The sequence below is a fragment of the Chelonoidis abingdonii genome, chromosome 10, assembly GCF_003597395.2.
Source record: "Chelonoidis abingdonii isolate Lonesome George chromosome 10, CheloAbing_2.0, whole genome shotgun sequence".
Classification (NCBI taxonomy): domain Eukaryota; kingdom Metazoa; phylum Chordata; order Testudines; family Testudinidae; genus Chelonoidis; species Chelonoidis abingdonii.
Window position 1 is genome coordinate 57029492 of NC_133778.1, and position 5708 is coordinate 57035199.

At 37.6% G+C, this 5708-nt stretch overlaps 1 long non-coding RNA gene across 2 annotated transcripts in view; it reads right to left on the reverse strand.

Moving 5' to 3' along the window:
* Positions 1 to 2254: 2254 nt before the first annotated feature.
* The window catches only part of LOC116821368 (uncharacterized), a 68477-nt gene continuing 65023 nt past the window's right edge, over positions 2255 to 5708 (reverse strand). For both annotated transcript variants that reach the window (XR_012656665.1, XR_012656668.1), the window contains one exon: positions 2255 to 2958. This is a non-coding gene — a long non-coding RNA (uncharacterized LOC116821368). The remainder of the gene's footprint in view (positions 2959 to 5708) is intronic.

The following is a 5708-nucleotide window of genomic DNA, read 5'->3' on the forward strand; positions in this document are numbered from 1 at the left end:
CCTGACTGAACTAACCTCGTTATCTCTAGCTTGCTTGCTAGCATATATATACCTGCCCCTAGAAATTTCCACTACCTGCGTCTGACGAAGTGGGTATTCACCCACGAAAGCTCACGCTCCAAAACGTCTGTTAGTCTATAAGGTGCCACAGGATTCTCTGCAGCTTAGAAGTATGATACTTTCTCATGTATCCTGGGGATTTAGCTTTGTTGAGAGCAATCAATCCTCATCACATACTGTTGGGTTCACAGGGATGAGTTCTGATTTTCAGTGATGCCTGTCGTCTATGGTTTCCCATAGGGAAATACTGTACAGTGGTGAGTCTTGTACCCCAGCATTTCTATCTGATACTGTCACTGTATAATGAATAACAACCATAGTGTTTCAAGGACATGAGTTAATAAGCTATGTGGTTTCACCTAACACAAGCCCAGACTAGCATACTAGTTTGAGACCAAGTTTCTGCCACAAGCGCATCCACAGATAATGTAATAGCCTGTCACCCAGAGCACAGAAAACCATAAGTGTGTCAGAGACAGGACTGCACATTGTACTATCTACATCCCGAGTCCCCACCACTCACACCTTCCGTTTCCTATGGCTAATTTATTTGCCCCCATTTGGGTGCTTTGATTTTGCATTTCTTTACCCACAACATCTCCTGTACTTGCTGTGTTATGCTCAGACACTTGCTTGTTTGAAAACCTGTTTGGCAGTTACATTGTGTGGTTTTCCATCACTTCTGGATGGGCAACCATGACTTCCTTTTTCTCTTCTGCCAACAAACCCACCTCCCGTATGTCATCGTGCTTTATCATAAACACTCCAAACCACCCAGCTTTTAATGTGGTTGCCTCTCTAGGTTTGTTGTGTATAAAATTTTCATTCTCCTCAGTGCACTGCATTGTGGCATGTTGACTCTCAAGATATCAGCTCTCGATATCCTGTAGGCAAATGGCATAATCCAGCGGGTGTAACAATCAAAACAGGGTAGTAATATTCTTCCTCCAGGCTCTTATTTCCTCACTAAGTCCCTGGCTACAGTAGGTATTTTTGCACAAGTATAGGTAGGCCAGTGTTGCTATGCCAGTGTAAATCCCTAGTGTAGATGTGCTGCACGTGTGTGATGTCACTTATGTCACTGGGTGAATGCTCCATTTTGCACCAGGTCAGTGTGACTAAATTAGGAGTTTCCACCAATCAAACCACAATGAAGCAGTAACACGTCTTCTTAGTCCAGACAAGGCCTTAGAGCACATTTACAACAACCAACCAAATTGGCCTTATGATGTCTGAAAACAATATAGAGAAACCCCAGTCACAACTACCATTTCAGCCCTCACTCTTAAGTCTGCCGGCATCACATTGTGTCCAACAACCTGTCACACTTGCTCTGAAAGGATTCCTGAAGCCCTTACCAGAAGCCCCAGGATGTCCTCAGCAGGAAAGAATCACGGTGGTTATTTTAATATAAAAAATTAAGTTTGAATCAGGAACCAAGTATGTTGAGGACTATCATTATGTCCTCATGACTCAGTTAGCTAACAGGGAAGCAAGTAACCTAGTTACGCTAAAATGTTGTCATAAATAGAGTCATGAGGATATTATGATTTCCCAGGTTTTCCCTGTGCTGCAGGAAATGTATTGAGAAAGGGTGGAGATGGCAAGTGGGCTGAGAAGGTTTTTTGGAATCTTTCTAAAAGTAATTTGATGTAATTAGTTGAAGATTGTGCTTTTAATATATGTAAGGTACCTGGGATGAGACAAGCACAAATGACAAAAAAAAAAACCTAAGTATTGTAAAACTTTTGGGAATTAAAATTATTGGAATTAAACTTGCAGCCCATTTCCAATATATGATCTTATTGTGATCCTCAGGGAGCTCTGAAATTATCATCCTCATGTAAGTGATCTTTTCATGTGATTTTATTTTATCACTGTATCAAGGTATCATCTCCATTACTTCTGTGTCCACAAGCTTATTTATCTCCTTGCTAAAGTTCAAAATCTAATTTCCAACACAGGTTACTTACTGTAATAAACTGTACAAGTTTTAAAATGACAAGTTGAAAGATACAATTTTTTAGAGTTATGAATTAATAGCCCTATATGTCAAAGACTTTGAAAGTGCCAACTTTTTCATATTTATAGATATATTATTGAAATGATAAAAAATGAACTGAGGAAAGAGAAAAGAAGTGAGGAGAACTACATATAATGAATCAAACATACTTAACAAGACATGTACAGACACTTTAGTGTGCATCTCTTTTATTACATTACATTAATCAAATTCTGCTAAAGACATCCATCTGAGCAAAGTGTCACAATGATATTCTATAAAAACATTCTTTTGAAAAAGAGTCTTTCCTGACAGCAGTATCAACTATCTTGTCTTAAGTGATTGTCAGGACTGCATTACTTAGAAATTAAGAGAATTTATGTAAGTGCCTCGCAAGCTTCCCTGAAGAAAAATAATTTAATTGGAGTAAGTGTACAAACTCTGATAAAGGCTGGTAAAACATGGGTAAGTGATTTAGAAAGTATAAACTGGGTTTTTCCATTTCTTCCTGCTTTGACTCATAGTATTAACAGGACTGTCTCATTTTTAAATTATTTGCATCTGCTATTGACCAACTTTGAAGAAAATCTAACTCGCAATTGACTGCATGGGTCGAATGTGAGCATTTTTAAAGTCATATGCTGAGATATGATCAGTGTCTTTTGGGCACTTCTCTACTTCCAAGTAGATAATGCCATATTCACTCTGATTTCTTTTTAAATGCTCTTGAAAAAGACTCATATGTAGATACTGGAGGCTTTCATTGTTAAACAGACTTTAGGCCCCAATCCTGCAACTTATTTAGCACAGGTAGATCCCTGGGCCTGGAATCGGTGGAGCACTCCGTGTAGATTCAAGGCCCTGCTCAGAAAAAGTTGCAGTTTCAGCAATCTTGTCTGCAAAAAAAGAAGAGAGACAAAGAAGAGGAACATCTGATGATTTGTGAGACCACAAGGGGATCAGAGGGAACCATTTTTACAGCATGTGTGTGCAGTTTATTTCACTATGCATTTCACGAGCAGTACAGTAATTTTCTATACCACCATTGATGAACAGATACTGTAAAACAATAGATTCATTAAGGAAAACTCTCTGCTTTTTATACAGCGTACAACAGTCCTTAATTTTGTAATGGGGCTTTTAATGGATTTCAGTCTACACTGGCTAAAACAAATTGTGTGGAATTAAGATTATTTTAATTTTGTGCCTATTCTGAAACACTGAAAAAGTTAGAATTTCTTTGCTCTGACAATGACTAAAAAGGAGAGAATGTGGATTTCAAAACACGATAGATCTTTAAAACTGAATTTGGGTAATGTTTTTCCACCATAATCTACTCTAATACTTTTGTTAAAACAGCACATACCAGAAACCAAGAGTCAAAGATGACATGTATTGCATCATTTGTCCTCCATTATTTAGATACAGTGGCATTCAAAAATTCATTAAGATGTCATCCATTTGGTAGCATTAAGGAAACACGGGTATTACTGGAAAAGTATAGTCCACTCATAACTATGCTTCTTTTGGGGGGCTTGATCCTACTCCCATTAATTTTAATTGTGCAGAATCAAGTCCTCATTGATTTGTGTCAAAATATGAAGTGAGAGAATAATTCACAATAAATAATTTTACTTTAACAGATCACAACATTCAGAGATTTATTTGCTATTCCACATTATTCACAAATTTAATCTGCAAACGTTTTGTGGCCTCAAGATTATTTGAACCTCAGGTTCTGAACAATTAACAGTGAACATAAAATTCACAATTTGCACTAAAATTTGTGCCAGTTACTATCTGAAACACATAACTCATGTGACCAACTTAATTAATCAACACAGCACGGACTTCAAATTGTGTATTCAGTTATAATATTTGCTGTTCAGTCTGTGTTGGTTAGTTCCAAAGTCATCTAACCAGAGAACAAAAATGCCACATAATTTATCAAAATAGTCAATACAGTGCAAGCTGCTAATTGTGAATTTTATCATGAAATATACAAAGTAAACACAAACAAGTAATGAATGTGTTTGAATTGAAATTCAGTTTTGATTTGGGAACATTTATTTTCAGCTGCCCTTATTAATAAACTATAAATCCTAGCAAACTCGCATACAGCCTTAACTACTGTACTGATGCTGCGGTGTGACTAGGAAAAACTCAGATAAATCCATTGTTTTTTCACAGTTGTGAACATCATTTCTGCAATTTCTGATGTTTTATGTGTGATAATATGAGCTTCCTCAGAGGTATATTCTCATCTAATCATAACTCCCCACACATCAATAGAACATATCCCATGTGGTCTAACAACAAAAAACAGAGAAAGAAGAGCTTCACTAAAAACGTGGATTTAACCTACTGTAAGTAAAATCTTAGGTTGCAACAAAAGTCTCAGAAAAGGTGAAAATTAAAAGATGCCACCTAAAGATCCCTGTAAAATTAGAATTAATTTAATTTTTTCAGAAAGTGTCTAAAATGGAATGCTGTTAAGTTATAAAAATTTTCAGAAATTATCTTACCATAGAAAAAAACAGCCCTATTAAAACTATGTTCATGGTTGTACTGTATTCCCTCATTCAGCCTTATATCTACAGCAAAGGAAAACATCAGTGATTAAGATAATTCCTTACATTGGTGGATACATATTTACTTAACACAATGGGCCTGATTCTCCATTCAGTTAGGTTGCTTTGCACCATTCCAGTAGCGCAAAGTACCTGAACACAGTTTAGCAAGCCAAAGGAAGGATCCCACAGGTCATTCGTCAACTTGTTCCCATGTGCCAGGCTGGTGTATACCTGCCCTGGCTTATTCCTGGATGCTGGGTTGCCTTTGTGGGCTACTGACAGTCACCATATCATCAGGATGCTCTGTTTTACACAGGAGATGGTGTCAGTGCCCAGGGACCTCAGGACTGAAAAAACTAGGTGGCTCAAAACCACCTGTGTCTTTCCTTCCCTGAGACACACTTCTGAAGTTGTCAGAGTAGCAGCCGTGTTAGTCTGTATCCGTAACAAGAGCAGGAGTACTTGTGGCACCTTAGAGACTAACAAATTTATTTGAGTATAAGTTTTTGTGCGCTACAGCCCACTTCATCAGATGCATAGACTGGAACATATAGTAAGAAATATATATACATACAGAAAACCGAAAAGGTGGAAGTAGCCAGACCAACTGTAAAAGGCTAATTCATTAAGATGAGGTATTATCAGCAGGAGAAAAAAAAACTTTTGTAGAGTTAATCAAGATGGCCCATTTTAGACAGTTGACAAGAAGGTGTGAGGATACTTAACATGGGGAAATAGATTCAATATGTGTAATGACCCAGCCATTCCCAGTCTCTGTTCAAACCCAAGTTAATGGTATCTAGTTTGCATATTAATTCAAGCTCAGCAGTTTCTCATTTGAGTCTGTTTTTGAAGCTTTTCTGTTGCAAAATTGCCAACTTTAAGTCTGTTACTGAGTGACCAGAGAGCTTGAAGTGTTCTCCTACTGTTTTTTGAATGTTATGATTCCTGATGTCAGATTTGTGCCCATTTATTCTTTTGCGTAGAGACTGTCCGGTTTGGCCAATGTACATGGCAGAGGGGCATTGCTGGCACATGATGGCATATATCACATTGGTAGATGTGCGGGTGAA